This window comes from Palaemon carinicauda, chromosome 27, assembly GCF_036898095.1.
Source record: "Palaemon carinicauda isolate YSFRI2023 chromosome 27, ASM3689809v2, whole genome shotgun sequence".
In the NCBI taxonomy this organism is placed as follows: domain Eukaryota; kingdom Metazoa; phylum Arthropoda; class Malacostraca; order Decapoda; family Palaemonidae; genus Palaemon; species Palaemon carinicauda.
In genome coordinates this window covers 77,922,315-77,946,952 of record NC_090751.1, presented here as the reverse complement: position 1 = coordinate 77,946,952, position 24,638 = coordinate 77,922,315, and the positions used below count along the sequence as shown (strand labels likewise).

Here is a 24,638-nt window from a genome sequence, read left to right as displayed (position 1 = left end):
ATGATGAGTGTTTATGGATTTATTAATATATTTTTAAAAGAAATTTATAAAGAAGATATTTACCAAGACGTAAAAAGTATAATTGGTGTTTTCATCACCACAGAAGAAATTTATGATAAGGGTAAAATACCTCCACTTTATAATGCGGTCAATTTAGACGATGAAAAAGACGAATTAAAAAACGAATTTGAACGTGGATCGTTCGGGTCGTGTTCCGAGATTACAATTTACCAATATTTGTTAAAAAAACATTCAATAGCGACAAAAGAATTGAATGGTTTGAAAGAGGTGAAAAGGTTGATAATACAAAATAAAGATGATTTTGTTATGCGGGTGGATCACAAAGTTATACCTTATATTAATAATCAAATGTTTGATGAAAAAAAAGTATCCCTTAAAAAATAATCCTTTCGGTAGATATTTCATGATTTTCATGAAAACATAATAAAATATTATCATTGTCGATTTCATTAATATCATCATTCGTACGTGTAAACATTAAATTAGAAAAATTAATACGCCCGAATGATAGCAAAGTATTAAATTGAATATTAATATTATTTATTATTTCATCTATTAAATTTGCGTTAAAACAACATTTTGCATAAGAAATGTTAGAATAAGTATCCGAATTTAGACGACTTAACTCAACTAGCCTCTGCCTGTGTTGTTCGGTTACAGAATATTTAGAATGAAGAGAATTATTAGAAATGATAAAGGACAGGAAAAAAAGCTTCGAATTAGTATTATTTTCTTGTTGTTTTCTAAAAATTTCTAAAAGGGACACAAATAACATATAATCATCTAACCACGTTTTAGGATCTAGAAAAATTATAACAATGAAATTATTAATATAGTTACAATTCAGGTATTTTTCCAAGTCCTCTAGAAATAATTGTTTATTGTTTTTTTTTAGAAATGTTTATATATAAACCAAGATTTTCATCTATGTCCTTTAAAATCTTTCTTTTCTTTATTACTTTTTGGTTATTTATTATTAATATCAATGTTTTTTTGTTTTTATAAGAAGGATTATTATTATTTCGGGGTGTGGTATGAAAATAATGATTATATGTTGTAGTGTTGATATCATTGTTGTTATTTTTTGGATAACAATAACAACAAAAGGAAAACATTTTTTTAATATTAAAAAAAAAACAAAGTATGATTATTTCTGAAATATTATTGTGGGTTATATTTATAATCTATGTAGGACTTTTCTGTAATTTATTACAAAAACACTTATTTAAAAACCCTTTTGATGAATTATATCCTCCTATTGGTTTTTATTTTGCATCGCCTATATCAAATCAATATTCTGATCATTCATATCATAATGTATCGGTGTTTTCTAATGAAAATGAATTTACTCTTGATTTCATGATTCATATTATGCCACAAGATTTGTATTTCTTTTTGAATGATAATAAATTAATTTATCATCCCAAAGAAGAAGAGTTATCTGAAATGTGTGATCACGAATTTCGAAAAGCCTTTCTCGTTTTATTAGACAAAAAGGACGATGATTCAACGGATGTCATATATACTCAAAATATATGTCACAGAAAATTAGATTACTTAAAAAATTTATACAAAAATAAAATTTTTTACAAAACATTTGATAAACTACAGAATCCGGAAACGATAATAAATTTAATTTTGAATTTGGTAGACAAGGGAAAAAGTTTCAGAAAAAATCTTAAACATGCCAACAGATAATAACTATTCACGGGAAAAAGAAGCAAAATTGTTAACTGAGATGAAATATTCACCTTCACATGATATGTCAAAAATAATAACCGAAAATGGAGAGACTTTTATGCAATTAGATTCTATGTACGAGTATTATGACTACAACAGTGGAACAAAAAAAACAAATTGTTAATTTTGAAAAGGACGTCGAAATCATAAATTATTCTAATATTAAAATTGCCGACATTGATCATAATTCAAAGAGCAAACTACCGATTTCACCTTGTTTATTAAAATTATATTCAGAAAAAATAGTAGTTTTCATTCCTTATTGTGAATTAATTGATATTAGACAAATTTAATTTGGAATATAATTCTAAAAATTTGATGGTAGATATAACACAATTTCCGTTTTTATTTTTGGGTAAAATACAATTGTTGGAGAAACATATGTACAAGTGGTTTTTTTCGTATAATTTTCCTGATTTTGAGTAAGAAGTCTTAAAATGTTCATGAAAAGGACAATATACATTTCTAGTATCATTATTAATATCATTATTATCATTTTTTGTGTTGTTGTGCATATGTAAAATATTTTTACATTTCTGGGTAGCCGACGAAAAATCATTTGTTTTGTTGTTCTTGTAATGATTATTTTTCTTATTATTATCATTATTATTATAATTATTATTATTATTTCTTGGAAACTGTTTTATTTTAAGTCTATAGAATTTTTCATCGTCGACATATATTTCTTCTAATGAATAATTTCCCATTATTATTATGATGATGATGGCAACAAAGAAGAAGAAGAGTATAATAAGTATTTATTCCAATTTGCAAAACCCTTTATACTTAATCCTCAAATAACTTTTAATAACCTTTTTAAAATTTTCTGCTAAATTTGAAATTATTTCATCATATTTTATATTTTCCAAATCAATGTGGGTTTTATTTGTTAGAGTATTAACAATTTTGTCATGATAGAACTCTATATCTTTAGGATGATATACCAATTCACCGCTCATGACTACTGATGTATAAATTGAATCTTTGGGGTCTGGTATATTGTAAGTTGATAAAACGAAGGGCAGAAAAACACTTGGATTGATTATTATATATAAATTTATAACATTATTGGCGTCATCATAATTTAATATAAAATAATAATAACGTGAGGAATTATTATCCTTGTTTTCTTGATTGATTCTCAATTGTCCTATTATATCGAATTGTTTACCTTCTTTGTGATTGAAATATATTTTATTTATATTATTCGAAGAAAAACTATTTATTATATTTTTTTTCTTATTGTTTAATAAACTTTTCTCTTCTTCTATTATGAGGATATTTTTTTCGTTTTGGTTCATAAATTCATTTATTTTATCAACAACGCCCATATTAGGTCTCGTTGGGGAATAAAATATCCCATCAATATACGTTGACATTTTTTAAATTTAATTAAAAAATGGCAGAAAAATCATATGTATACGAATTCAATACAACACCACATCATATTACTGAACGTTTTAAAAAAATATTTGAAGAAAAAACCTACAATACAGTAATATTAGGTATAAACAGATTTTACGTATGTCCTATAAATATACCAAAACGTATGTTAGAAAACAAAAACAAAGAGGATTTTTTAAATTATGGTAGTATTAACAAAATCTATTATATATTAGAGGAAAACGAACGAGACACGAGTATTATAACTGTCCTGTTTAAAACCAATCAACATTTTATAAATTTATATTTAGTATTTAATAATAACATCATTGATTATAAGAGAAGTTACATAATTATGGGGCAAGACCCCTCCTTAAATATATCTCTAATGATTCCTTCCCTTCTCTCAAAAGATGATGATTGGAAAACGTTATTTTATGGTGTTTTTTTGGAGGATGGGATTCATATAATGTCTCCTTATTTATTCCAAGAATTTTTCAGAGAATATACAAATAAAGTAAATAAGAATATATTGTATTTTAATGTAAGAAATACAAAAGGAATAATGAAAATGTTATATTCTGACATAGTACCTATTCCATACATCCCTTATTTTTATCACCTGGTTTGTCACGCAGAAATGGAATATATTTTACAAAAAGATGAACCAGAAGAAGATGACCCATAAATTAATATTGTTAATAATACTCATAAAAATGGTAGAAACTGAAACCAAAAAATGTTTTTATATATATATTATATATTTATAAAGTGGATACATAAAACACTTGGGTCAGTTGGCCAATTATTTTAATAATCAACTAAAAAAGAAAATATGTCAAATAAAACTCAATTATATGGAATATGGGATTCGCGTTTGTACCCATCAACAGAATACCATCGTCTTGTTATATATTCTAAATTTTGTGATAATATTATGAACGCTTCAAGTGGATGTTCGGAATGTATCGAAAATTTGTTTTCAGTACAAATTTTATCTCTTATTGAACAAATTGCAACGTGGGCAGTAACTGATGGAGGTAAATTTACAAATGGGGAACAATATCTAGAATCAATAGACACTAACACGAAAGATACAGAAGGAAAACCAATATTTCTGTTATTTATTTCTATAGCTAAAATCATGCCACATGAAATGGCAAATATATTCATGCCCGCAGTAATTGATCATTTTTGTCAACAAATTGGTAAAGAACAAATAGATACAAATTCCTTGAACCAAAAAATTAATTTTCATATATTATTTGATACATTTTCCCCTTTGGTTATTGCTAAAACATTAGACAACCTTTCTCATTGTTATCAAGGTTTATTATACAATTATTTTTTTAGACACTCGTGGGAGGTTAGGTTTCGTATAAACAGACTTAACATAACAGAATCGTATATTAATCCCCATCGCGTATTTTATGATGTCAATTTATGTTATGAGCTAATAGAGCGATTAATGTATAAAATACGTAAATTGAAATTACCCGCTATTATTGGATGTTTTGAGCCAATTTTAAATCCAATAGCATTTTGTTTAGAGTGGATGATTGATGGATTTTTTCATGTCATAGGGCCTTGTATTTTAGCTGGAACTCGTGATTGTAATTTTTTGAAAGTAAATGGGGCATTAATGCGTGGCCTTATAGATGTTACTACACAGATAGATATTGATCCAAAAACAAAGACATCCTTTTTAGCCTTTTTGGGACATTTATCAGATGCAAATTTTGAGCAGGTTATTACTAATTGGTTACCAATATTTTCCCAAACAAATCAAAATAATTTTGATCATTGCTCTGCTGTGTTAGAAATGTTGGTCGAAAATGTTATTCATGAAGGAAATTTGGCACCTCTTATTTGTGAAAACAAAGAAGATATAGTTGATAGTTTTGAATATTTTTCTGAAAATAAGTGGTTGTGTATGTATTTAAATTCGAACAAAATGCCAACCACCACCCTTGAAATGGGTAAGGTGGCCATATGGAACGAGCATTGGAGATTATTCAGCCACGTATTAGAAGATGGGAATTTTAGTCCAGGAATTATAAAACATTTAGCAGTATTTTCAAGTAATAAAGTTATTGGAATTGAGAAACTATTGAATAAATATCATACGTGGTTACCAAAAACGCCAGTGATACTGGAAGGATTAACTTTATTGCAATATTGTATTAAAATGAGGTTAGTAATTTTTATCAAATATCAAAACTAATCCATATAAAAAATAATTTGAATGTTCCTGGTTTAGATGGGCTAACTCCCATTATGACAGCCTGTTGTGTTAAAAAAACAAATTATTTTCAACTTTTATTAAAAGCTGGGGCCTCTTGTTTTCTAAAATCTTCCACATTAAATCAAACAATATTTCATAGGATTGCTACAGCAAAGGGTAATAAAAAGTTACTATTAATATTGAAAGATTGGCAAGATAGAAATCCGCTTATGTTGCTTCCAGATATAGAAATTAGACAACGCGATGGAAATTTGACGGCACTACAACTAGCATTACTCTTAAAACGCAACGATGTTGCCAGGCTTTTAATGTCTTTGTTTCATAGCTCACCCACGAGTTTATTTGGTAATTCCAGCATATTTAATACGGCTGACATGATGTTTCTTTATAATAATGCTACAGGATTACAAATTATCAAATCAGTATCATCATCGTTCATTCCCAATTTAACACGAATATATGGTTCATATTTGGATGGGACAATAGAACGCCCAACCAATATGGAAACGTGGCCAGTGTTTATATTTCCATGTGAATACATTTTGACAACATATGATTTTCCAATGTCCCCAAACGAAGAATCAATCCGTCGTGCTTTGTGGGGTTTAAGTGATAAACAAGATAGTGAATGGGTAACCAATGGGGAAATAGAAGGAAAAATAGAAAGTTGTCCAATTTGTTTAGATGACATGAAAAAGTATTTTATAACAGAATGTGGTCACAAGTTCCACCCATTTTGTTTATCTCGTTATTTTTCTTATAATAAAATTTGTCCAGTGTGTAGATATGATAAAATAATAAATCTTCCTGTTGTTTGCAATCATAATAAATATCCCGCCAAACCATCCCCACCACTGTTAAACGAAAGACTATTAGTTAACCCCCCCTCAACTAACACAATATTACCTTATAGAATTCTTTATAATACAGTTCATTTTTGTAATAGTTATAAATTTATCCCACCTTTTATTTGTGGACATATTTTTGAATGCTATTTCCTTGTACATCAAGAATGGGTATCTGAAACTAAATATTTTAAATAAGAAATATATATTTGTGGTACATGTTATATACATACCTTGTTATATTTCAAACAAAAATATAACAATGAGGAAAGAATATGTTTACAACTTTAGCTTGGTAACTCCAGAGATTTTGGGGTTTGTTTTATTTAGCAATAATAATACATTAACGGACCTGGGAATAAAAATATTGTCAGCGTATGCGGCACATAAATTTTCCATGAAATGTAATAATGGATATTTTTATAAAGTATCAAAATTAGAAAATGAAAAACTATTGACTGAAAGAAAATTATTAAAACAGGTAATTTTAACCTTTGATGTTATATTGGTAGAGATGAATGAAGAAGATAAAATGAATTTGATTGTTAGAGAAAATGAACAAACAATGATGATGGTATCACAAGAAAGAGAATATAGAAGATTTATTAATGAGAACCACCCATTATTAATAAAAAAATTTAAGGGGTCGTGTAATGATCTTTCGTGTATGACGTTCTATAGACGAGAAATAGAAATCCTATTTGATAATTATCGTTTGTGTATCAATCCAAAAAAAAAAAAACGTATAATATTCAATATAAGAAAATGAGAGAAAAAAAGGAAACTTTTGTACGAAATATATTGACTCGTGAAATGTTATATATAAACGATGAGGGTCCCGTGTATAAAGAACCTTGTTTCATTATATTGGTAAATAATAACAGTATCATAGGTTTAGCTTCCTTCTTAGAATGTAATAACTTTGCTATAAAGACAGTTTATATTGAACAAGGCCCCATAAAATTATATCAGCGAGTACAACCCGATAATTATACACAATCCTATCCATTCATTTTAGATTACGAAGAAAGTTATGTGAATAAACAAACTTCTGATATATTGACTTATTTTGCTATGTGTTGGAGATTGAATGCTTCTGTTTCTAAAAATGTAAACAAAATTAATAATGTATTAGATAACTACATATCTGCATCGAGTAAACCGCACCATGTAATTAATGAAACCACAATAAAAAAATCTAATATATTCATGAAATTTAATGGTATTCCCGCTACATTAAAATTTTACACTTATCAATTTGTTATAAACAATGCAATGATGAGTGAATCTTATGAGCACTGTATTCCCGATAATATAGTTTATATATTAAAAGATTACATATTTTTAGTTGAATGTAATTTATATAAAACTAAAAATCGTTGCGTTATCCCAAAACCCAAACCTATGGTTATTATTGATATTCAAACAAATGCATTTATAGCAGAAGATAGAATGAAAATTATTCAAGACTTAAGAAATTCCATAGCTTCTTATTTATATGATTACTTTATATTTTTTCAAGGAGAGACGTGTAAAGGGATTTCTTTATGTGGATCTTTACAACCAAAAAATCAGGTCAAAAAGATGATCGATAAGAATATTTACTAAGTAAAATTAGATGCTTCTTCATCATCAAACGAAATTTCTGATATTATTAGGGAACGCCCAGATAAATATAAACCAAACAGTAGTTATATGATTAACATTATACGGGCACTCCAAAAAAATTAATTGAAGTGTGTTAATTAATAAATAGACGAAGAAAAATTATTAAATGATGTATAATAAAACACACACACATATATATATTTTAAGAAATTGCATAAATGACATATATTTTAGATACTAAATGTTAATAAATATCATTATTAAAATACAACAAAATCCATCATGTTTTTACATTTGCTAGTATTAAAATTTTTAATTATATGGTTAATTTGAATTAATCTATTGATATTTTCTTTTAAATTTTTCGGTAAAAGCCAAATATTTTCATGTGACAATTGAAGAAGACATAGATATTCTAACGTTTGGGGCCTTTTAAACAACTCTCGTTCATTTTCATCCAGGAATTCTTAAATTGTTTTTGTATTATGATGAATTTCCCAATTCCAACAATAACTATTATTATTTGACGAAAAAATATTAGCAAATGTATTAAAGTGGGGTGTTATAAACATTTTACCACATATAAGCGGATAATCATGACTTAAAACTTTTTCAATAGTATTAACATTCAAATTTATATAAAGGTTTAAATTATCAATATATTTTGACCGGAAAGACAATATTTAATTAGTCTCTTTGTACCGTACGTCATTATTGTCGTTTAGGTAGTTTGAATCGAAATCAATAAAGTATAATCGATCAATTTGATTAGTTGTTAATTTTGATAAATTTATATTACTCTTCATTTCCCAAGGAATGACTATTTCATCAAAATAAAATATATAATTAAAGATTTGAATATTTATATAATTGGATAGATCTCTAATTTCTATTATATCCGTATACAAACTTTTGAATTCGTTACAATAAGTATTATCGATATTCATTATTTATATATGTTTAGATTTTAAATAGATAACAGAAACTAATCTAAAGTTATTGTATAAATACCAAAAATTGTAAAAAAAAAATATAATTTTTTTTAGATTATTTTGGTTGTTCATTATAAATTGTAACAACACAAAATACAACAGAACAGCAAACTATAAAGGATATAAATACAATATATATATATATATATATATATATATATATATATATATATATATATATATATATATATATATATATATATATATATATATATATATATATATATATATATATATATATATATATATATATATATATATATATATATATATATATATATATATATATATATATATATATATATATATATATATATATATATATATATATATATATATATATATATAGATATAGATATATATGAGAAAATGCAGTAATAACAAGACTATCCAAAGAAACAGCTCTCCTATTTTGACTTGTAAAGTTAAGTTTTGTTTATATTTATGGCCATTTTTATCACTTAATATATATATGAAAAAAAATTCCAACCTAAAATTGAAAAACGTCATGATGGCCCAAAATAATAATAATAATAATAATAATAATAACAATAATAATGATAATAATAATAATAATAATAATAATAATAATATCGATTATATGATTCAGGCCCCATTTAACCAAACAAGAATAAAATTATATAGTATACTTATATACTACCAAAATTTCTTAATATACTATAAGAAATTTTATGAGACAATAATGAAGCCGGTCAAACATATATCATATAGTATAAATTATTCTCCTTACCATAAAACTCCTATACTCCCTATAAAAAATATGCAATTTTTCAAAGCTTTTAATCGATCTAAATATCCCCCAAATACCTTAATTGTATTAGAAAATTTTTATCCTCATCTTCGAGCGATAAAATTAATAATTGAATCTATTATTGATTATGAAAGTAGATTATCTAAATATAGAAAACATTTACAACATAAAATTACACGCGCAATTCAAATTCAAAATAATTTTAGGCAATTATACCGATATTTTTTAAATATAATTCATTCAAATGGAAACGAGTATGATAAAGATTATCAAAAGGTATTATATAGTTTCATTTCTCAAGTTGAAATATAAGCAGCAAATGTGTTATTTTATTATATCTAAAAAATATGAATACAACAACATATAATAGTAAAGATAATTATGGAATAAATAATCAAAGTCCATATCAATATACTCAACTTCAACAACCACCACAACATCAGATATCACCATTTGATAACAACAACAACAACAACACCACCACCACCACCACCACCACCACCGTCGATAACAATCCGGTTCTGATACCACAATCATCTATTCCTTCTGCTGCTACTGTAATTCCGCAAGCACAAGCACAAGGTAATACTAATAATTATTACCACCAACAACAACAACAACAACAACAACAACAACAACAACCTTTTCTAAATCCTAATAATCTACCTACAAATTTTGGTGATGGAAAAAATCCACAAAAAGAAAAAATAAACGAAAAAGTTTTGAATACATTAATAGAGAATTTATCTACTCCCGAATTAAAAAGTTTAATGCAAGACTTGGAAAAAACGATAGATTCGCTTAGCGAAGAGTGTATATTTAGTCATTTACTATATGAAATCTTTGATAATGGTATAGAATTTGATATAACAAGTCAAATTAAACAAATATATACAGATCATTTAAATAGAAAAATAAATGAGCGCCATGAAAGGGTATTTGAAAGCTTTTGTGCGCCTTGTACTTATCTAAAACTTGGTTTGCTATATGAAAATATTGAAAAACCACTTCAACATACATCCTGTAATATGAATCCAACGAGGCATGGATATGAAAAGTTTAATATGGGTCCATTTATCCATGGTCGATCCATTATTCGAATAAACTCTAAGCTGTATCCACCAGAGAATACTGGTTTTTCTGAAACCATTGCATTTCCTCCCGGGGTTTTAATATTTCCAAATAGTAAAATCTTAATGCAAATATTAGCAATGAATCATAATAGAATTTGTAATGCTGTTAAAGTCTGTATGATAAATTCTAGCAAAGAACAAATATCAAATGGAAAAGTTCTTTCAAGGTTTTTAGCCAGAAATAATACATTAGGATGTGGATATTATGTAAGAGATAAAAATGTTAATATAAGAGATTTAAAAAAAAGAAAAAATACCCACCAAAATAAAAAGAGTAAAATAGAGAATAACAATATTGGAATAATACCTGAATTAAAAAAGTTTTTAGATGAATATAACAACAAATCTGATGCCGAAAGTGATGTTGATAATACCAGTAGTAGTAGTAGTAGTAGTAGTAGTAGTTCTAAACGCAAACATAAAAGGAAAATAAATCTTGGACCATTTAAAACCAATTCTTATAGTAGCAGTAGTAGTGATGATGATAATGATGATGATGATAATAACAATCCTTATAATTTATATATAAAATCAGTTGATAGTGATGATAATTTTGATATTGATAATATTTTCCAGACCGGAGAACCCCTGAAATATGTTTTACCGGGAGATAATCCTCAAGATCCTAGAGATATTTGTATGAGAGTATTCGATTTAAATCCCGTACTTATTTCGTTCATTCGAACCATGATGAATATTCAAGGACAGTCAGATAAAAACCACGAAAGGAGTATAATGACTATTAATGAGGATAAAAGCAACAACACCTTAAAATATTTAGACAAAAAGCCCCACTTTCTTTCTAATAACAGGTTATTGTGCCACACATTACATGATATTGTAAGTTTAGCTTTTCTTAATGAAGTACACCAAGAAAATTTAATGGAAATTCCTCCCTTTAATGGGCAGTGCCTTTTAGCTCCATCGAATATTTTGTTTGTAAACAAGCATGGAAATGCAATTATGGTTTCTAATTCTTTGAATCAACCCAGTGATTGTTCTGCATATAATTTTCTCATAAAGCTTATGGATGAATTACATATAAATGATAAATTAATTTCTACTGCTTCAAATACAAATTTGACACACAATGGAAATGTTCCTAGGGCTAAATTAACACCAAGTACTATTGGTAATATATATAATAATATGAAAATTGTAGATGAACAAGTTAGTAGTAATAAGTACCACAAAAGTAAAATTTTTGAAAAAGAAAAAGAAAAATATATCGAATTTATAAATAAACATTCTGATATGTTTAATGATATACACAATAAATTGAAAAATTCAGCTGATATATTTGTTAATTACTTCTGTGAATTTAATGATGATTTCAATGAAAAGGTTGAGTTTAAGGATCATGAATTTGCCTTTGATGTTGCCAGGAAATTTTATCCACAATTAATATTAAATGCAAAAAATAATAAAAAACAATATACTTTAGATTTTTCAGTAAAAAATGGAGAAAGACCAATAATAGACAATTCTATTCCAAACATCGTTTACGTAAAAAACCTAGGTTTTGTTACGTTAACAAATATATGTAATGGAGCGCCCCTAGTTCTAAAAAACTCTGTAGTTTATATTCAAAATTTGTACAACCGATTCACCAAAAACAAAAATGCTCTATATTTAGAAGCACCTGGTATGTGTTCTAAAAAGAGGACCAAGGGAATGATAACACACGGTCAAAATTATGATGAGGATGACAATGATGATAATTTTACAATGCATACTAGAGGGGAAATGGTGACTAATATGCCCCTAAAAAATAAACCGTCTGATGATGTAATTAATATGTTTGGCGAAGAATCTGATTTTGATTATCTGGGACATATTCGACGGAATGATTGTACAGGACCCAGTATCCATGATTACATATCAAAATATTCTACTGATAATTCGAATTGTTTACGGCCATTTTAATGACATTTTGGTTATTTTCAAAACAATAGCACATATAAAGTACATATATATATATTTATGTATATTAAAGTTTATGTTAGATAACTAAAATACTGATTACCTGGTTATTGTGGGTTTCCTCTTTAAATTTTATTATTATTATTATTATTATTATTATTATTATATAAAAATTTAATTAACAACTTATAATAATTTTTGTCACACCTTAAACATAAATTAGCAAAAACTTTTAAACGTTTAAATATAAGTATATATATTATCGTTCATTTTTTTTTATTTATTATTGTCGGTGACAAAGGAAAGTATTGAGATATAACATATTTTCTAAGCAAATTAAAAAATAAACTATGGAAAAATATAATCTATTCAATAATAGTTTAGAAGGTGGTGTTGAATCTGAAGCAAAACTAACTCGTATCATATTTCAAGAATTATTGAAAAAAATTTTAAACGATGAATCTACAGAGAATTCTACTTTGAAAAATATAACAGAACGCATTTTTGATTGCAATAACATAGATTCTTTATCAAACGTTGATATTTTCAACAACACAAAGAAAATACTTTTACTGAAAAAATATATTGCCGATGATGATTTTAATATAACAACATTTGTTCTTCAGACCTTACGGGAAGTTTTTGATAAGGTTCAGAATGTTCCAATATCAAACTCAAAATACCCACAGATGATTCAAGCAATTGGACATATAAACCGCAATATGAAAGCTATGTTGCATAAAGTATCAGTTTTGAGGGACCAAAATTTGGATAAATTAACTAAACTTGCTGAATTATTAAACAATAAGAAATCTACAAACACTTTAACAGACGAATTAACACCCATAGATAATAAAGATATGATTATTAATATGGTATTTTGTTCGTTGTTTAATATAGGTTTTCATTTTATTACCGATATGTTATTTAAGCAAATGGCTATATTTAATAAAGATAACCACCAGGATTCTACGATACTTGATTTTTTAAGCGAAAAATACTCGGATTATAATGTTACCTTTACAGGACACCCCCAAATGAAAGTTGATAATAATGTTAATTATCTTTCGGAAAATTCTAAGAATGCTAATATTATTACAATCAATGATAATTGCAATAAAAACAAAGATTTCCTCTCTGATAGGGAAATAACAAAAAATCTAGAAAAAATTAACAACAATAATAACAAAATGGGATGTAATAATGTCATTAATGATAATGATGATCAATTTGAAATTAAGAATAATAAAACCGAAATTAGTAAGGAAAATTATAACCTTAAATTAACAAATGGTTTTTTATTGAACTCGGTCATGCAAAATAGTAATGATAACTATACCAAAGAAAAAAAAGAAGAAGGAATTGTTCAAGAAAAGGAGGAACTTCATGATGATAAGATGGACGATAAAATATTTATCAATGAAAATTCCAGTGATGACCAAAAAACGGAAAAATATTTTGATAAAGAAATTTGTTGCAGAGACAACGAAAAAAATAACAGCGACAATAATGCTAGTTATATAATAGAAAATAGCAAAACTTTTATTTCATATAAGCGGGGAGAAGAAGCTACGTATAATGACTTTAATAATGATACAGAGAAGAAAGAAAACGTAAAAGAGTTTAATGATCACGCACCACAAAAAAACAGTTTTTCCGATGATAATATCCCCATCACCAAAGATTTTGATCATGATAATGCTAACTTTATCATAAAGGATAATTATACATCACGGGAAACCCATTTTTCTGAGGATAATACTACCACTATCAATAATAAGGAAGACGAAGATGACGAAGGAAAAAAAGAAGACTCTGACAACGACGAAGTATTTGTCGACGATGATAGTGATAATGCTAACTTTATCATAAAGGATAATTATACATCACGGGAAACTCATTTTTCTGAGGATAATACTACCACTATCAATAATAAGGAAGATGAAGGAAAAAAAGAAGATTCGGATGATGATGATGATGATGATGATGATGATGATGATGACGATGAATTGGGTGATGATGAAGTATTTATCAACGAAAACAATAGCAACAATAAGAAGAGAAAAGGTAGCTTTGAAATATTTCAATATAAAAGAATCCGTTTAGGAGCCAACAATGAAAATAATGATAATGATAATAATAGTACTAGTATTTTTAAAGAAAAAGATCATTTTAATATACATGAAAATAAATACATGCCAATTGACAATGATAACGAAAATGAATATAAGGAATATCACGATGAAAATGAAAAATTAATCATTAACAAAGAAGGAAATATTGATATTGAAATAAAAAAAGATAAACCCATTTTATCTATAAATCAAAACAAATTTAATTTATCCCCAAAAATATTAACACCTTATAATCAAAGTAATATATTATTTAGATAAAATATATATAAACCAATCCTTGACAGACATAAATTACACCACGGAATTTGTAAGCAACCCGTCTGTTGGTTTATTTATGTTTGGGGTAATATATTTGAGTGCTACATAAATCAAAATAGCAAATAACAAAACGAGAAATATAGCTAACATTATTTTATTGAAAGACTTTATGCAAAATAAACATTTATGTAGGCTATCCATTTTAGTAATTATGTAACCCACTCGTCTGTTGCTTTATTTATATTTTTTTGGTTTATTTTAAATAAATATTTTTATACAAAAATATTCGTTATCATTATTAATTTAGTTAAAATTACTTTAAAATAAATTAAAATATATTTATTAATAAATATATGATTAAAAAACTTTATGTATATATGATATATCATTTTCTCATATCTAATTATTTCCAATCTAACGGACCAATGTATAGAAAACTTTCTATATTATTATTATTGTTACTTTTATTTTTTTTTAAATTCAAGTAGAGCACAACATAATATATCCCCGCTTCGTGTATATTTTGAAGATTATATCAATGAAAATGAAAGGCGGTTTATATATTATAAAATCAACTTTAATAAGATATACATGGATATTTTATTTGTTAAAAAAAAATGTAATGATGAAAAACTAACTAATTATATATTACCAATAATTCACAATTTTGAAACATTTTTTGAGGTTGTTCATCAACACAAACCTTTTCGTTTATATTACAATAATTTTACTTGTTATACTTATTTTTCCTCGTCGGTTTATAGTTTACCAGATTTATAATATGAGTGGGAAAGATTTATGAAAAGCGCATATATATTGGATATAGATTTGAATTTAATCTATAAAATGAACAATACTTTAAATGCCATCTAGAAAATAATTACTCGTTCAGAGCCCAATCCATTATCCTACCCCGACCACCTACCTTATAAATTGAAACTTCCTACAAACGCCATGCCTTTTCCTTTATGGGTAAATGCTTTAAAAAAAGGAAAATATTTTGTAGAGTATGAATTATATAGTTATTACCCACTTTTGATGCCATTATTATTTCCATTGCCATTACAAAATCCTCCGCCGTATAATACTATGTTCGCTTTACAAAAAAACGAAAATAATTCGTTTTATTTGGCCAAATCAATATCGACTACTTTCATTCTTTCAACTATTATAGATTTGGTGGACATAGAAAATTGTAATATAACTAACGGTATATGTTTTTTATGTGGACCCAATAATGTTATCATCAAAGAAAATCAGACGGGTAATTTTACAAATTCTTTTAATGATTTACTTATTCTACACACGAACCCAAATTTAAAGAATAAGACATTAAATGGTAACTGCAATAATAATTGGTGTTCGGTTATATCTGAAAACATTGAATTGTTTTTCTATAATAAATCCACAACGTGTTCAGTATTTTCATATGAAGATAATTCATCCAAAAAATCTACAACAGAACACGATGTTGTATATAACAAAGATGTAATTAATACTAAATGTTTTTTTACACAAAACCACAATATATGTTTAATTGTATTAAACGTCATATTACTTTCATCAATTCTTACTTTCACTATATGTTATCAATATTCTAAAAACACGAATAAAAGTTTTAAATATTATACAACCGAATATACAAACAAAGTTGACAGAGAAAGTATTGTTACTTTACCCAATATTCAACAAATAAATGATTTTTCAGAAAAAAAATAGACTTTATATCATTAATTTAATAAATTTCACTGTTCATTATAACATGTTTGCTATTTTTATAAGAAAATCATTTTACAGGGTGCTAGTTAATCCAATATTAAATATTTTTTTTGTGGGTTATTCTTATGAAAACTAGTTTTTTTTTAATAAAAAAAATACTTGTTTATCTAAATATTTTTTAAATTTATTCATATAAACCCCCATTTTTGTAATTAAAAAGTAGTATTTGATGAGACAAACACATTTATATTTTCTATTTTTTTCAACAAAAGCCTATTTTTTTGTCCTATTAGGTGCTATTTTTTATTTTTCCCCCATGTTCAATGTCCATTTTATCTAATAAAACTACATTTATATTAAAAAATTATATATTTTAATTTTTTTTGTGTGTCTTTTGTGAATTTTCTGTAAAAAAATATTAATTTTTTTGTACTGAAGAATGTTTTTTTTTCATTTTTTGGGCTATTTTTCTTCAATTTTATTTTATTTTTTGTGGGTTATTCTTATGGAAACTGGGTTTTTTTTATAGAAAATACTTGTTTATCTAAATATTTTTAAAGTTATTCATATAATCCCTCATTTCTGTAATTAAAAAGTACTATTTGATGAAACAAAAATATTCATATTTTCTGCTTTTTTAACAAAAGATCAATTTTTTGGTCCTATTCGGTGTTATTTTTTAATTTTTTCCCCACGTTCAATGTCCATTTTATCTAATAAAACTATATTTATATTAAAAAATACATATATTTTAATTTTTTTTGTGTCTTTTGTGAATTTTCTGTAAAAATATTATCTTTTTTGTACTAAAGAATGTTTTTTTTTTTGTTTTTTAGACTATTTTTCTTTAATTTTTTTTTATTTTTGTGGGTTATTCTTATGAAAACTTTTTTTTGTCACATTAAATGTTACTAAAAACTATATTTTGGTCGTATACGGTGTTATTTTTTATTTTTTCCCCGTGTTCAGTGTCCATTTTATCCAATTTTTGTAATTAAAAAGTAGTATTTGATGAGACAAACACATTTATATTTTCTATTTTTTTCAACAAAAGCCTATTTTTTTTGTCCTATTAGGTGCTATTTTTTATTTTTCCCCCATGTTCAATGTCCATTTTATCTAATAAAACTACATTTATATTAAAAAATTATATATTTTAATTTTTTTTGTGTGTCTTTTGTGAATTTTCTGTAAAAAAATATTAATTTTTTTGTACTGAAGAATGTTTTTTTTTTTTCATTTTTGGGCTATTTTTCTTCATTTTTTTTTTGTGGGTTATTCTTATGGAAACTGGGGGTTTTTTTATAGAAAATACTTGTTTATCTAAATATTTTTAAAGTTATTCATATAATCCCTCATTTCTGTAATTAAAAAGTACTATTTGATGAAACAAAAATATTCATATTTTCTATTTTTTCAACAAAAACCTAATTTATTTGTCCTATTAGGTGTTATTTTTTTATATTTTCCCCACGTTCAATGTCCATTTTATCTAATAAAACTATATTTATATTAAAAAATACATATATTTTAATTTTTTTTGTGTCTTTTGTGAATTTTCTGTAAAAATGTTATTTTTTTTTTACTAAAGAATGTTTTTTTTTTGTTTTTTAGACTATTTTTCTTCAATTTTTTATATTTTTGTGGGTTATTCTTATGAAAACTTTTTTTTTGTCACATTAAATGTTACTAAAAACTATATTTTGGTCGTATACGGTGTTATTTTTTATTTTTTCCCCGTGTTCAGTGTCCATTTTATCCCATTTTTGTAATTAAAAAGTAGTATTTGATGAAACAAAAACATTTATATTTTCTATTTTTTCAACAAAAACCTAATTTATTTGTCCTATTAGAAGTTATTTTTCATTTTTTTCCCATGTTCAATGTCCATTTTATCTAATAAAACTATATTTATATTAAAAAATACATATATTTTAGTTTTTTGTGTGTGTCTTTTGTGAATTTTCTGTAAAAAATATTATTTTTTTGTACTAAAGAATGTTTTTTTTTAATTTTTTGGGTTATTTTTCTTCAATTTTAATATTTTTTGTGGGTTATTCTTATAAAAACTAAGTTTTTATATAAAAAATACTTGTTTATCTAAATATTTTTAAAATTTATTCATATAATCCCTCATTTTTGTAATTAAAAAGTAGTATTTGATGAAACAGAAACCTTTATATTTTCTATTTTTTCAACAAAAACCTAATTTATTTGTCCTATTAGGTGTTATTTTTCATTTTTTCCCCACGTTCAATGTCCATTTTACCCAATAAAACTACATTTATATCATAAAATACACATATTTTGATTTTTTAAATATTTTTTCTTATTTTTCAATAGTTTTCTATGTCATATTATTAACTAGAATTCAATATTATGAACCCAAACGGTAATATTATTAACTAAAATGTAATTTTATGAAAAAAGATAATACAAATGTTAACCACAAAAAAAAAGTTAACCGAAATGGTAATATTATTACCAAAAAAAAAGCATGTTATGAACTTCATTGGTAATATTATGAACATTTTTTATTGGTTTTCCAAAGTTTTATTAATTGATTTTGTTGAAATTTTATTGAAATTTACACATATTTTCAATTAAAAAATAATTGTCGGGAATTTGAAAAATTATGAGCAGGTTGATAAAAAAAAATAGATTGATAATGCCCATGAATATATATTTAAAACAAATAATAATCGTTTTCTATGACTAATATATTTATTAATAGTATTACAAAAAATAATTTAAGAGTGTTACACAAAAAACATAACCACGTAAAATATTATCTTAACTTTTTTGAATTTTGTTAAATTTTAATAACTTTTAAATAATTATTTTATTGTTACTGTTATTCAGTTATATGTAATAGTAGCTGTACTGTACATCTGTATATGTATATAAACCCCAGAATATGAACTGCAATACATCATTAGACTTCTAATTTACGACCAAGTAACATATAGTTGATAGCTAAATATTTTAGTAATGGAGGATAATAATTCTCCGGTTATTGGTATTGACCTGGGAACTACTTATTCGTGTGTTGCTGTTTTTCAAAATGAAAAAGTTGAAATTATTGCTAATGACCAAGGAAATAGAACCACTCCTTCTTATGTTGCATTCAATGACACCGAAAGACTTATTGGGGAAGCGGCAAAAAATCAATGTGCCTTGAATCCAAAAAATACCATTTTTGATGTAAAAAGGTTAATGGGCAGAAATTATATAGATGATTGCGTTCAACGAGTAATCAAAATCTTACCCTATGAAATTATTGATGAAGAGAATAAACCAAAAATACAAGTCGAATATAAAAAAGAGAAAAAGGTGTTAACCCCAGAAGAAGTATCTTCTATGATATTATCAAAAATGAAAAAAATTGCAGAAAATTATTTAGGACGAAATATAAATAAAGCTGTTATTACAGTTCCGGCTTATTTTAACGATTCTCAGCGACAGGCTACCAAAGATGCTGGGACCATCGCTGGACTTGATGTTATTCGAATAATTAATGAACCCACAGCCGCCGCCATCGCTTATGGATTAAATAATGATACAAAAGAACAAAACGTTTTAATATTTGATTTGGGTGGGGGGACTTTTGATGTATCTATATTGAATATTAGTAATGATGGCATTTTTGAAGTTAAATCAACAGCAGGAGATACTCATCTTGGGGGAGAAGATTTTGATAGTATTTTATTAGATTATTTTACGCGAGAATTCAGCAAAAAATATATAAAAGATTTAAGCAACAATAAAAGATCATTAAGGCGTCTTCGTTCTGCCTGTGAAACTGCTAAACGAACTTTATCTTCATCTACACAAGCGACAATCGAAATTGATTCGTTATATGAGGGAATTGATTTTCATACTACCATTACTCGCGCTAAATTAGAAAATTTGTGTGGAAGTTTATTCAAAAACACTATAGTGCCAGTTGAAAGGGCGTTAATCGATGCTAAGCTCGATAAGAGTGACATCGATGAAATTGTTTTGGTTGGAGGTTCTACGCGTATTCCAAAAATACAAAACCTCCTTCAAACTTTTTTTAATGAAAAGAATTTGAATAAGTCGATTAATCCAGATGAGGCTGTAGCCTATGGTGCTGCCATTCAAGCTGCCATTCTCAGTGGAGATAAATCTGATAAGATCAAAGATTTATTATTACTGGATGTGACTCCCCTTTCATTGGGTATTGAAACTGCCGGTAATATTATGACTACCTTGATTAAAAGAAACACGACAATTCCTACAAGCAAATTTGAAAACTTCACTACGTATAGTGATAACCAAGAATGTGTTAATATTAAAATATATGAAGGAGAAAGAACTAAAACTAAAGATAATAATTATTTGGGGGGGTTTTCAATTAAATAATATACCCCAGGCACCCAAGGGTATACCTAAAATTAAGGTTACATTTGATATTGATGCTAATGGGATATTAAATGTGTCAGCAACCGAAGAATCTTCCGGCAAATCAGAAAAAATTACTATAACTAATGACTCGGGAAGATTAAACAAAGAAGAGGTAGATCGAATGATCAAAGAAGCTGAAATGTATGCTGCTCAAGACCGGGAATTAAGAAACGATATAGAAGCTAAATGTAAATTAGAATCATATTGCTTAGAAATATAAAATAATATCATAAATAATAACAGTAGTAATATAGATATATTTAAATCAAAATTAGAAAGTACTCTCAAGTGGATTGATGAAACCCCCTCTGCTAAACAAAAAGATTATGAAAATAAATTAAAAGAAATAAAAAAGGATTATGAACATATACTTGGGGGAAATGAATCAAATTTACATAATAATCAATTCCACCCAACCATTAAAGAAGGTGACTAATAAACAGAGAAGGGTTTTCATAATTTATTAATATAAAATTTTATATATTAAAAAATGAATAATTTCAAAAGTTACCAAGAAGGAATAAATGCCCCAATAGATCTTTTAAAATGTAGTTTCCCGTTCTGGATACAACAACAATATCTATTTTCTCATTATTATTTAGATGTCGATAAAGAAGATGTCCCTTTTGATTTAAAATATATAAATGTACATGCCACTGATCGACTATATTATTTACACCACAAAGAATCACCATTTTATGAAAATGTAAATGAGTGTGTAATGGTTGGAAGAATGAATGATTTAAAAAATAAGAAGTTGGTATTGTATTTCTATATGCACGGAGCTACGTGGAATGATGCACTTGAAAACGAAGGGTATATTTTTTGGGCAAGAGACCCTAATTTATTGCTTCAAGTTATTTACATCGAAAATGGACTGAGGCAAACTGTTTATAATAACCTGAAATTAGATAACACTGGGGTAATGACGCTAAAGCCATATCCTAGAGCAATCCACCATAGATATAGAAGTAACTGCAATCACATTGCCTATCCAGATGAATTTGAAAATGCTATAAAGGGTATTAATTTCAATGTTGAGTTTGATTACATATATAATCCTATTGAAGGTGATGATGATCTAACTCAATTTAAATTTGATGTAGGAAACATTGATAGAGTATATTACTTGAAGAAAGGCGGAAAGGGGGAAGTTGTCATGTATGCGAGACTAGACCCGCGTTTATTTGCCTATATATATATTAATCAAACTACGAAGACGATGTTTATTTCTAAATTTCGAGAGGCATTTATCAATACTATTGTAAAAATGAATCCTGATAATGAAATAAAACAAACCATTGTAGATGCAGTAAACAGCGATACTATTTTAGTATAAATAATTTTCATAATAAAAAAAGATGGACCCCAAAACAATTAATTTTCCTATTGATTTCATATCATCACAAGGTGAAATTCAGTTATTATTTAATTGGAAAATGTTCTATAAATTAAAATCTTGTAAAGAATACCCAGCCATTTTATGTTTCCCCGAATTTTTTACCAATTCTATATTTTCTATTTTAAGATGGTACTCACATGAAAACAATGATAACCTATTATTATTATTAGAAATTAAAAATCAAATTAAAAGATTTTTTGAAATGTTAGAGGTTTTAGTAAACACAATAATTAACAACGAAAGCTATAAAGTTCAGGTTAAGAGTCCCCAACAAATTGAAAAACAGTTATGGGAAATTGTTTTCTTGACTAAGAAGAATAATAATAACAACAACAATCCCCAGGATATAGAAAATAAAAAAACAGAAATTGAACACCTTTTCTTGGAATGGTATCTAGAAAATGAAAGTAGTCAACATAATTACCAACAAATTTTATTCACAAAAAATCTCGAATTCAATAAAGTGAACACACTCAAAGAATTATCCAAAACTTTATATAACACAGGATGCTGTGATACAATAAAAGAGATTTCATTAATTCCTCCACATTCAATTCACTATGTTAATCAAACGGTTTTTTCTAATTATTCAAAGTTGCCCCCTGAATTATATGGACCGGCAAGTTGGGGACCAATATATTGGAATATTTTTCATGCCTTTTCAATAAATGCTGCAAACAATAAAAATTCTAAAACTAATTGTTTACCAGAGCATTTATATGCATTTATTCACATAATTCCAATTTTGATTCCTTGTCCTATTTGTATAAAACATTATTATACCATTATTCAACCTAGTAAAATTAAGCCGGCGATATCTATATCACAATATGAAAATTTATATGAAAAAATTCATACAAGTATATCCAATGGAAAGTTAGTGTGAATTTTTTGAAATAGACAATTATTTGTATAATGTGTACAGTATATTAACTATATATACACATAAAAGGTTTTATTATTAATTAGAAAAATTCAGGGCGTATGCAATAGTATTCAAAATTTTTATGTGGGTATTTAGTACGTTGAGTTTACAGAGACCCATTATAATGATTTGATTTTCTGGTGAGTATTTATCGGGTATATCAATAATAACATTATATTTTTTTCTTAAATTATTAATTTTTTTTCCACGTTTCCCAATGATAAATTTATAATAATCTGAATAGCCATAAATTAAGCTTTGATGTATTTGTTTTGGGTCGCAATTTTCATTTATGGGCATGATATACGAAGAAAAGGATGAGGTAGATAAAAAGGATGGTGATGGTGTATTATATAAAAATAAAGGATTATTATAAAAAATATCAATTGTATTATCATTATTATTATTAATATTATTTTCAGATGAACAAATATTATCCATTTTTTCAATTAGATTAGTAATCTTGATTTTCAGTTCTCGTATGTGAAAATCTAAGTTTTTCAGTTCATTTATATTATATTTTATATGTTGTCTATAATCACAATTTAATTTTCTAAAACAATTATTATTATTATTATTATTATTATTATTATTATTATTATTATTATTATTATTATTATTATTATTATTATTATAATTGTTGTCGTTGTTGTCGTTTTCCTCTCCTATTTTATCATCATCTTTGAGATACTTAGTGTTATGTTTTAAATTTCCATTTTGGTATTCAACGTTAATATAATTATCGCCATTAATACTACTACTACTATTACTACTACTACTACTATTACCATTTACAAAATTTAATTTTGATTTAGTAGTCATGTTTTTTTAGAATGTGTGACTTATCTAAAAAGATTTGCTCTTAGGATTTGAAAAAGAATATATAACAAGGTATATATGTGTGTGTGTGTGCATGATATACACATATATTTATATAAAATTTAAAAACGACAATATTTTTTTATTAAATAATTAAAAAAATGACCCAAAGAGAAAACCAAAAAAAAGAAAAAGATATTCTTCAATCAAAAACGAAATTATTATTTCAAACGAAAAAAATATAAACCCACAAAGATATATATCTGATACCTTTTTAGTGGGATCAACAA

At 25.9% G+C, this 24,638-nt stretch overlaps 1 pseudogene; it reads left to right on the top strand.

Annotated features, from left to right (window-relative positions):
• The first annotated feature begins 19,695 nt into the window (after positions 1 to 19,695).
• LOC137620976 (heat shock 70 kDa protein cognate 4-like) lies at positions 19,696 to 23,625 on the top strand (annotated as a pseudogene).
• The last annotated feature ends 1,013 nt before the right edge of the window (positions 23,626 to 24,638 follow it).